Source organism: Adiantum capillus-veneris, chromosome 16 (genome assembly GCF_014529385.1).
Source record: "Adiantum capillus-veneris isolate H3 chromosome 16, ASM1452938v2, whole genome shotgun sequence".
NCBI classification, from domain to species: domain Eukaryota; kingdom Viridiplantae; phylum Streptophyta; class Polypodiopsida; order Polypodiales; family Pteridaceae; genus Adiantum; species Adiantum capillus-veneris.
In genome coordinates, this window is record NC_140946.1 from 93,578,418 (window position 1) to 93,590,723 (window position 12,306).

Here is a 12,306-nt window from a genome sequence, read left to right on the forward strand (position 1 = left end):
TAGTAAGTTTATTTTCAACATTTCTTCCTTTCGAATATTGAAGACACTCGATAATAAACTCAATAAAAGTGGAAAGCCTAAAATCCCACTTATTGTTTGACTTAGTAACAGCCTAATTTTGTGTTTAGATCTTTTGAGCTTTTAGTATTTTCAATCTTACTTGACAAATGCTAGCCTTTGTCATGGCGGAGTATGCCTATCACAATTGAAGGGTGATAGAAATTGAGTTTTTTGGTTTATAGAGTACATTCAAATCATGATTGAACTCTATACAAACCTCTATCTACTAATGGGCACTTTTGACATGAGTAGGAATGTCATAGCTATTGTCCAGGCTATGCACGATAAAGGTGATTATCTTTTTCTTCCTACTTGGACAAGCAACGAAGTTAACTTTGTACTACTTTGGTTATGCTTTGCCTCTTTTAGGTAGGTTCGTAGTAGTATTCAATTCTTGTATTTAGCTTGTAACATTAAGATTTGAAAATTTGTTCTTTTAGAAGTTGTGTGGTCTAAATTAATCAAGGATTTAGTCATTCTGATGTCTTATCCTTGCTAGTTTAAAATTGAGCACTTTTTTCAAGTTTTACTCAAGTAGGCTTCTTTTATTTTGGTTATGAAAATACTTTTAAGTGAATAGTGGTCTATTTTTCATCTAGTTTTGTGTAGCAAAAGATAAATTGATTTAGTTTTTTCTTGTGACCCTTGCTTTTTTATTTTTGTGAGTGTTTTATCCTCTCTTATAATTTGTAAGGTCAAACTATTCTAAACTTATGAAGGTTTATACACAGAGAACGGCTGTAGAACAACATGATGGGCTAAAAGCATCTGCATAAGAAGTCGAAGATGCTACGGATGTCAACATGATGGGCCATTCTAACACAAAATTTGACTTTTTAGTGGCCTCACTTAGGGACAAAGATAAGAGGCATCACCTCTTCTGCATACATAATGAGATTGTGTTCTAGAGAAAGCGCCTTTCTTTCCATGTTGTGTCATCTAATGCGTGGATTTTGAGCTAATCATGGATTGCACGATTAGCTAAAAATGGGCCAATTAAAGACCAATGGGCTCTAGAAATTTTTTGAAAAGATTTATGATGATGTGATTCTTTTAGGCATAGTTTTTTATACAGAAATCATATGGCATATGCATACGCAAGTATGGAAAAAGTATGATTCAGACCCCCATAAAATTCCATCATGGGATTTTATACGTCGTGTTAAATTAAGGGGGGATACACTAAATTAAACTACAATGACTAAAGGCAATGAAAGATAACCCCAAAAAGACATAAAACAAGTTACAATACTCAATTCATAGGCAGATGCCGGTGATAATGTACGATAGAATCATAGATCGATCATCAAATGACAGGTCATATCATCATATATACATGAACCATGACTGGCTAGTAACAAAACAAAATTTCAGGCCCAATGTAGACAAAGCATGCACATAATCTTGTCCCAACTTTTATCCATTGTTCCCAAAATAGCTGCCCATACATAAAAAGAGGTTTCATACTCCTACATGTGCAAACATCTGCAAATGTGGGATATAATTTTTTCATGCTCGTATGAAAAAAATATGCCTATAGGTGTGTAGTGGCCTTTGCATGCATTTTATATTGTATGTTGTAATCATAGGACGGAAAGAAAATTCACAATACAATCAAAGTTGTTGAGTATGAAGAGTACCAAATAGTATGGTGTGAAGATTACAATAAGATTATTTGCCTTCAAAAAATTGTAGGATGGTCCAAAAATTTCCTAGAGCAAATTTTTCTTAATTGATACCAATACACAAGTACGGTCTTTTGCTAATAATGAATAGTATGTATAATTTGTTGAGGCCTTGGTGGTCGGTGGAGCTCTTGCAAGCATAAATGCTAAGTTGAGAGCTATAAGAAAAACTCTTTTATTGAGAGAAAGTAAGGTGAAGAATCACTTGGGCATTTTAAAAGGAGAGAAACTCACACAACTCAAGAGCGTCGGGCGATCGAAGTGCAGAGCAAATGGATGGGAGTGAAGTCGGATAATCAGGTTTGGAGTGGGTTCTAACGGTTCAGCAACTGGAGCACCAGAGAACAGTTGGCAAGTAATTGAAATCAAGGGGGAAAAATGATTTTTATAATGATTAAATGGTGGATTTTGCAAAGCTTGGAGGGCCTTGGGGGTGGATCACCTTGGAGATGACACGTGATGCTGAATATCCCATATGCAGTGAGAGAGGCCGAAATGAGAGGGTATGAAGCCTACGTTGGGCACTCCCTTTGGACATCAAGTGGTGCCCCCACGGAGGATCATCTGATTGCTCTTTGAATTTGATCAAAGAAGCGGTTTTTCATCAAGAAGAGATAGCAGCAAGAGGATACAGTCCGGTTTTCACTGGAGAAGAAGATCCCGAGGAATGGATGGCCGACTTTGAGCTGTATATGTTGTTGTTGCATATGCCTACCGAGGATAACAAGATGTAAACGATTCCACTGCTGATGCAAGGGAGAGCAAAGACGCGGTTCTATGCTTGTAAGGTGAACCGAGGTTCATGTGGCCGGTTTTGCGGACTCAATTTTTGCAGGACTTTCGGAAAGAGGTATCTCTTGTTGATTTAAATGCAAGATTGAAGAATTTGAAGCAGGATGTGAATGAGGAATTCGGAGCTTTTCTCACCCGCTTTGAAGAATATTGGAGAGATTTTGCAGTTGCCATGCAGTTGGCAAACGGAGGTGAGTACTTTAAGTTGGAAAAATACATGGCTTGTTTGCATCCCAAGGTTCGAGAAAAGGTGGATTTTGAAGGCCCGAAAAAATATAGTGGGGAAGTTGCTATTGCGCGGGCAAAGAGCAGGAAAACAAGAAGAAAATCGAGCAAGGCACATTGGGGTACGAGTTGATGGCCCCTAACCCTGCTCCAACTCCCATGGAGGAAGTTCAAGCGGATAACCAAGAAAACCGAGGAGGGGTAGCAATTCCTCAACAATGGGTACGTATTGTTCAAGATTTGACTGAGCAAATGCAGGAGCTGTGTTTGAGTGTAATGGACAGAGGACAGCCAAGGCCAGGAAGAGCCAAGGCTAGGCAGTTACCTGGTAGGTGTTATTATTACGAAGACGAGGGTCATTATGCTCCAAATTTCCCTTATCCACTGAGGGAAAGGGGCAGTATGTACCTATTGGGATGTGAGGTTTTGTTGCATCTCTTGTGTGAACAATCTCTTCCACCTAGGAAAGTGTCATGTGTCAAATAAACCATGTGTAAAAAAAAGCCACTTGTGTTTGTGCATAGGCAGCCACATCTTGTGCTCATGTGTCAAAAGGCTGTTCTTTTGTATAAGCCTATATAGAGGCACATTCTGTTGGATAAATGTAAGTCTACCATTTGCAATTATACTCTATATTGTATTGTGCAATAGTTTCTCTCTCAAGCTCTACACTAACCTCTCCAACCTTAACCAAACAACTAGTATCAAAGACATAACGATGGTTAGCACTTCCTAATCACTAGATCCCAATTCTCTCTATTTAGTCCTCTTATTAGCTTAGCCACAGGCTAATCTATTCCTTAATTATCTCATGATTAGTAGGGATATGTTCATGGTCCTTCCACTGTGCCACTACCCTCATTTTGAGACTAATTAAGGGAATGATTAGTGTCTAAATAAACTTCTCTAATAAAGCTCTTTGCTTAGAACATTTGTTTAGTGTTTTTTGCATTAGTTTGTGTATGAAGCCTTTGCAATTACATTCATAATTACTTTTTTTGAACACATAATGCATCGCATTGTTGGTATGTGTACATAGCCCTCAGTCACAGCTTTCAATTGGAAAATTTGGACTCGATTAAATAGGTGTGTGTGTGCGCGCGCACGCGTGCCTGCAGTTATGTGCGGAGGGAAGTTTGGAAACCAATTTTCAGGTGGATTGGGTCTCAAATTTTCCATGAATAAGACTTTGTACATATGATAGGATTTTTGGTTTGCTCACGGTGTCTATTAGTTTTGCAGTTTCTCAGTTTCTTTAGTTATCATTTTGATTGAATATTGAATGTTCAACAAGAGGGTTGGGCAATGATGGTACAACCAATGTGTGTCGACCCTAGCAGAGGGTACAGGAAGTGATGTGTATGCTTAAAAATGCATGATAGAGGGCTAGAGAATATGGGAAGAGCCTGGGTAGGCAAGTGGAAACGGTTATGTATATTTTATGTAGGTTTTTAGACCAGATGGGCTCCAGGGAGGGCATGACAGGGTGGCAGGTGAAGAAAGTTTGAGGTGCTAGTTTTTGGCCTAGGAATGTAGAGCTTAAGATGCTGGAGGAGCAAGTCCAGAAGTGAATGCATGGGCCCAGAGTGCTCATCATGTGGAGCATATCAATATTTTTAGTTTGTCATATGGAATCCCGAATGCCAATTTATTGACAGTTAAAGTTTAACCGAGGGCCAGTTCTGTGCAGGTTTGGTCGCCTCAATCGACGTGCCATTTGAGGTTTTTGGAGCCTCACCATGGTTTATATGTGAATTATGCAGCATATAAAGGCCACATGCAATGAGGGAACGACGATCGAAGTCCGAATCAGTGAGATATGGCCTATTGAAGTTGGTGCCATTTGCTCAGGGAAGGTTGCCAAATGATTTTTTACTGTTTTGACATGCGTTGTTTGAGGGTGTCATGCGGTCGAAGTGTAGAGAAAATGGATGGGAGAAAAGTCAAATAATTAGTTTGGAGTGGGTTCTGACGATTTAGCAACTGGAGCGTCAGGCATCAATTTGCAAGTACTTGAAATCAAGGGGAGAAAATGATTTTTATGATAATTAAATGGTGGATTTTGCAAAGCTTGGAGGGCCTTGGGGGTGGATCACCTTGGAGATGACACGTCGCGCCGAATATCCCATATGTAGTGAGAGAGGCTACAATGAGAGGGTATGAAGCCTATGTTGGGCACTCCCTTTGGACATCAAGCATTGAGGCGTGGCCTCTTGAAGCTCAAGCTACGAGAGTTATGGCTTCCGATGGTTGGGGACGTTGTGTGCGTGTGTATGGTGGTGCAGTTGGGCATGGACGAGTGGCGCCACCATCGTATAGTAGGTGATGATGTGGCATCTTTCCAAGGGCTAGTGCCAGCGCGTGCCTTGTAAACGGCCAACTCTTTTAAAGGAGAAGTGTCCCACTGGGACGGTCACGGCGTCATGACTGTCCCCTTGGGGTCTAAAGGGGTTGTTCAGGCATTTCTTGGGGCTTAAGGCAAGCCAAGATTAGCAGGGTGCCTTCACATGCAAGTCGGCCAAATAGAGCAAGGGTGAGCTAAATCATATAGTGTATAGAGAAGTGCCATGCCACCCTAAGGATATGATCAATCCACAAAGTGAAGCAAGCCCAAAGCTTTATGGAAATCTTTGAACTTCTCATGAGGCAATGTCTTTGTGAATAGATATGTAAGGTTTTCATGTGTCAACACATAAGCCAAGATGATCTCTCGTGCTGAGAGTCTCTCCTTGACATGTTGATAATGCACCTCAATATGCTTTGTAGCAACATGAAAAATTAGGTTCCTCGTAACTGCCAATGCGCTCACACTATTAGTATAGATGATGTTGGCAACGTCCGGTCCCACACCCAAATTAGCCATAAGGCATCTAATCCATACACACCAATTGTAGCTGTGAAGATTGTGTTGTACTTACCCTCACAACCAATTGGAAGTGGCCACAGTAGGTTGCTTCTTGCTCAACCATGATATGCATGAACTACCAAGCATAAAATGAAAACCACTTGTGTGTTGGGGTAAAAGCGTTGCACCTTTGCCCGAGGCCTGACATCTGGTATACATACCATTATTCTTTGTATATGAAGAATAAGGAGCTCCTCACATATATGACTTCTTGAGGTTGCTCCACCCATACTCTCGTGCTTCTCCCCTTCTCTTGTGATTCTCCCCTTCTCCGCACGCACCACACCACACCGCGCATGTATGCATCCGTGCACACGCGCCCTCACAAGTGGTATCAGAGGTACGACGGTGAACCGCACACGCGATGAATTTCTAGCAAGACGGAAGCGACGGAGATCGTCTTGAGCTCAACAACAATGCAGATCTAGTGCAGATCGGAGCCGCATTGAAGGGGATCAGGTGGATCTCGATTTCCCCGACGCATGCAGACCCTCTTGGCTTGGAGGGGGATCTTGATGATTCTCATAGAATCATAGCAGGAAATGAATCTCTGTAGAGAAGTCGAGATCTAAGAAAGAGGGCATCTAGCAAGAGGAACTCTACAGGAAATCGGGCACAAAGAATCGGAGATTGAGCTTGAGAGCGAGCGTGTGAAAGAGAGAGAGCTATCTGCAGTTTTTTGGCTTGCGATTTGCGTTGAGTTTTGGCTCATTTTGCAAAGGAAACTCTGTTCGTTTTTCCACGTCTTCCCGTCATAAAAGTTTGCAGTGTTATGCCATCTTGTACAGTGGTTGATATATTCCCACTTTGATAGTGATTGAGTGTTTGCTCTCACTTTGCCAAGGTTTTGTCAGCTTGGACACAGTTTGGTGCTCTTGCACCTGCTCTCGCAAGAGTTGAGATTGTGTATGCTTGTGTGGCTACAGATAGATAGTCACACAATTCATAGGTTTTTTGCAAATGTTTGCAGGTAGTTTCTCTTATGGGATGCATTTTGAGCTAGTTTGCTCTCTGCTTGCGTATATGGTTTTGTGCTTTACGTCCGGTTGAGCTATTTGTCCCAGCTTATGCTTGCAGATAGCAGATTGTGGAGTTGTTTATGCATATGCAAGCATCACTTTTGATGTGATTGGTCATGTTTTTCATGATTGTGTAGAGTGATCTCCCACTTTGTTGCCATTTTGGCGTTCACTTATGGCAGCAGACATGTGTGACATTGAGAGATGGCGGTATCGTTCTTGCAGATACCTGCGTTGTTGGCATTGTGATCACACAAGAAATATTAGGCACCATTGTTTTAGACGTATGAGACAGCAGCAAAAATGTATGTGTGGTGCAAATACGGCTTTGACACATGTTAGAGAGGCAGTTCCAGTGGCAGTCTATGCCAGTGACGGTGATGTCATGCTTGCCTCGAGTGTACCTCTTGCAGATATATCTATGGATAGCACACTTTCTCCACAGTGGTTACTAGATAGTGATGTTGCTTTCCACATCACACCATGCTGTGAGTGGTTCAGCACATTTCTAGTAGGAGACTTAGTTGTATGCACTTGGCCGATGGTTTCGAGTTTGACATAGAGGGTGCAGGAGATGTTTGTTTGTCTTCGTCGAGTGGTGCATCATACACACTACAACATGTAAACTATGATCCTCATCTGAGACAGAGTTTGATCTCTGTGAGACAGTTAGCATATTGTAGCATAATGCATTCGAAAAGACTGCTTAGAGAGCAGTCTTTTCGAATGCATTGTGGATCACTAGTGATTGCCAAGGGAGCCCGTAGTGGCTTGGTTTACCCTATGCATGTATCTGAGGTACGAGACAGCATAGTCTCCGTTTTGTTGTTGGCATGCATTGAGCGAGAGATGAGACGTGTCTCCTTTGCAGGTGAGCTCCACCATGCTTACAAGACAGAGCATTTATCTGTACATGACATGTTAGTGGACTCTGTAGAGATAGAGATAGAGCAGCAATGTTATTAAAAGGATCCTTTGTTACTTGAGTGGCACTTTGCATCTTGGGTTGTTTTATCCAAGGCAGATCATTGTCGCCATATTTGCATGCTTTTTCTGACTCAAATTGGGATGATTGTTATGATACATGAGTATCCACAAGTGGTTGTTATGATACATGAGTGTCCACAAGTGGTTTGGGACTCAGATTGGGCTAGTATTTATTATACATGAGTGTCCAAAATGTGAGGTCACGTGTGCACGGATGTGTGCGTGCACGGTGCGGTGCGGTACGTGTGGAGAAGGGGAAAAGCATGAGAGTGTGAGTGGAGAAATTTCAGGAAGTGATATATGTGAGGAGCTCCTTATTCTTCATATACAAAGAATAAGGGTATGTACAAAAGGTGGGCAGGCGGTCGGACACCGAACGTCCAGCCCCGTGCAAAGGCTCATTGCCTTTACCCCAACAAACTCCCAATTAAAGGCGATGCGCCAATAAGTGACACCTACTAGATAAACTACTAGTATGTACAAGAAACAAGCTGAGAGACTCTCTCATTCTATGCCCACTGGCTCACTTAGTCGATCAACATGCAATCGTATCAGCTCTGGTGGTAGGCGAGCATGTGTACCCACGCTAGATCCTACACATAAATGCCATAGACTACTCTGTATGGTCTGCAAAACTACACTATGCATCATGCTAGTACAATTCACCGCGCGGCTGCCAACTCCTACTGCAAATGCTCCCACTATAGCTGCTTGATCGGGCCTCGACACTAGTAAGTCGAACATGAGACTCCCAAACGCTGACAAAATCTGTGCAAACCTGGTTGTACTTGCCTCCCCTGTGCTATCTGCAATCACTGCATCATCAAGACTATCCATCGTGCATGGTTGTGTCAAAGCTGACACTGGGATAACTATAGCTACGTCCCTCTCCCATAGGCAAAACTGTGTGTGCTGGCACCAACTCATCAGCCCTCTAATATGAGCATATCAAAGAACTTCATGTCTATCATCTCTGTTTGTGTCTCTAGGGAGAATAACTGCTCAACCTCTACCTACACATACTCTGACAACACCTGGTGTGTCTCACTAGAGTGCCAATGCTTAGATCCTAGGCTATGCATAAATCTGCTAACTTGTGAGACTGCAAAACCATAATATCCAACCTTATATTTATTAGGGTAAACCAAGCCACTACGGGCTCCCTTGGCAATCACTAGTGATCCACAATGCATTCGAAAAGACTGCTCTCTAAGCAGTCTTTTCGAATGCATTATGCTACAATATGCTAACTGTCTCACAGAGATCAAACTCTGTCTCAGATGAGGATCATAGTTTACATGTTGTAGTGTGTATGATGCACCACTCGACGAAGACAAACAAACATCTCCTGCACCCTCTATGTCAAACTCGAAACCATCGGCCAAGTGCATACAACTAAGTCTCCTACTAGAAATGTGCTGAACCACTCACAGCATGGTGTGATGTGGAAAGCAACATCACTATCTAGTAACCACTGTGGAGAAAGTGTGCTATCCATAGATATATCTGCAAGAGGTACACTCGAGGCAAGCATGACATCACCGTCACTGGCATAGACTGCCACTGGAACTGCCTCTCTAACATGTGTCAAAGCCGTATTTGCACCACACATACATTTTTGCTGCTGTCTCATACGTCTAAAACAATGGTGCCTAATATTTCTTGTGTGATCACAATGCCAACAACGCAGGTATCTGCAAGAACGATACCGCCATCTCTCAATGTCACACATGTCTGCTGCCATAAGTGAACGCCAAAATGGCAACAAAGTGGGAGATCACTCTACACAATCATGAAAAACATGACCAATCACATCAAAAGTGATGCTTGCATATGCATAAACAACTCCACAATCTGCTATCTGCAAGCATAAGCTGGGACAAATAGCTCAACCGGACGTAAAGCACAAAACCATATACGCAAGCAGAGAGCAAACTAGCTCAAAATGCATCCCATAAGAGAAACTACCTGCAAACATTTGCAAAAAACCTATGAATTGTGTGACTATCTATCTGTAGCCACACAAGCATACACAATCTCAACTCTTGCGAGAGCAGGTGCAAGAGCACCAAACTGTGTCCAAGCTGACAAAACCTTGGCAAAGTGAGAGCAAACACTCAATCACTATCAAAGTGGGAATATATCAACCACTGTACAAGATGGCATAACACTGCAAACTTTTATGACGGGAAGACGTGGAAAAACGAACAGAGTTTCCTTTGCAAAATGAGCCAAAACTCAACGCAAATCGCAAGCCAAAAAACTGCAGATAGCTCTCTCTCTTTCACACGCTCGCTCTCAAGCTCAATCTCCGATTCTTTGTGCCCGATTTCCTGTAGAGTTCCTCTTGCTAGATGCCCTCTTTCTTAGATCTCGACTTCTCTACAGAGATTCATTTCCTGCTATGATTCTATGAGAATCATCAAGATCCCCCTCCAAGCCAAGAGGGTCTGCATGCGTCGGGGAAATCGAGATCCACCTGATCCCCTTCAATGCGGCTCCGATCTGCACTAGATCTGCATTGTTGTTGAGCTCAAGACGATCTCCGTCGCTTCCGTCTTGCTAGAAATTCATCGCGTGTGCGGTTCACCGTCGTACCTCTGATACCACTTGTGAGGGCGCGTGTGCACGGATGCATACATGCGCGGTGTGGTGTGGTGCGTGCGGAGAAGGGGAGAATCACAAGAGAAGGGGAGAAGCACGAGAGTATGGGTGGAGCAACCTCAAGAAGTCATATATGTGAGGAGCTCCTTATTCTTCATATACAAAGAATAATGGTATGTATACCAGATGTCAGGCCTCGGGCAAAGGTGCAACGCTTTTACCCCAACACACAAGTGGTTTTCATTTTATGCTTGGTAGTTCATGCATATCATGGTTGAGCAAGAAGCAACCTACTGTGGCCACTTCCAATTGGTTGTGAGGGTAAGTACAACACAATCTTCACAGCTACAATTGGGTGTGTATGGATTAGATGCCTTATGGCTAATTTGGGTGTGGGACCGGACGTTGCCAACATCATCTATACTAATAGTGTGAGCGCATTGGCAGTTACGAGGAACCTAATTTTTCATGTTGCTACAAAGCATATTGAGGTGCATTATCAACATGTCAAGGAGAGACTCTCAGCACGAGAGATCATCTTGGCTTATGTGTTGACACATGAAAACCTTACATATCTATTCACAAAGACATTGCCTCATGAGAAGTTCAAAGATTTCCATAAAGCTTTGGGCTTGCTTCACTTTGTGGATTGATCATATCCTTAGGGTGGCATGGCACTTCTCTATACACTATATGATTTAGCTCACCCTTGCTCTATTTGGCCGACTTGCATGTGAAGGCACCCTGCTAATCTTGGCTTGCCTTAAGCCCCAAGAAATGCCTGAACAACCCCTTTAGACCCCAAGGGGACAGTCATGACGCCGTGACCGTCCCAGTGGGACACTTCTCCTTTAAAGAGTTGGCCGTTTACAAGGCACGCGCTGGCACTAGCCCTTGGAAAGATGCCACATCATCACCTACTATACGATGGTGGCGCCACTCGTCCATGCCCAACTGCACCACCATACACACGCACACAACGTCCCCAACCATCGGAAGCCATAACTCTCGTAGCTTGAGCTTCAAGAGGCCACGCCTCAATGCTTGATGTCCAAAGGGAGTGCCCAACATAGGCTTCATACCCTCTCATTGTAGCCTCTCTCACTACATATGGGATATTCGGCGCGACGTGTCATCTCCAAGGTGATCCACCCCCAAGGCCCTCCAAGCTTTGCAAAATCCACCATTTAATTATCATAAAAATCATTTTCTCCCCTTGATTTCAAGTACTTGCAAATTGATGCCTGACGCTCCAGTTGCTAAATCGTCAGAACCCACTCCAAACTAATTATTTGACTTTTCTCCCATCCATTTTCTCTACACTTCGACCGCATGACACCCTCAAACAACGCATGTCAAAACAGTAAAAAATCATTTGGCAACCTTCCCTGAGCAAATGGCACCAACTTCAATAGGCCATATCTCACTGATTCGGACTTCGATCGTCGTTCCCTCATTGCATGTGGCCTTTATATGCTGCATAATTCACATATAAACCATGGTGAGGCTCCAAAAACCTCAAATGGCACGTCGATTGAGGCGACCAAACCTGCACAGAACTGGCCCTCGGTTAAACTTTAACTGTCAATAAATTGGCATTCGGGATTCCATATGACAAACTAAAAATATTGATATGCTCCACATGATGAGCACTCTGGGCCCATGCATTCACTTCTGGACTTGCTCCTCCAGCATCTTAAGCTCTACATTCCTAGGCCAAAAACTAGCACCTCAAACTTTCTTCACCTGCCACCCTGTCATGCCCTCCCTGGAGCCCATCTGGTCTAAAAACCTACATAAAATATACATAACCGTTTCCACTTGCCTACCCAGGCTCTTCCCATATTCTCTAGCCCTCTATCATGCATTTTTAAGCATACACATCACTTCCTGTACCCTCTGCTAGGGTCGACACACATTGGTTGTACCATCATTGCCCAACCCTCTTGTTGAACATTCAATATTCAATCAAAATGATAACTAAAGAAACTGAGAAACTGCAAAACTAATAGACACCGTGAGCAAACCA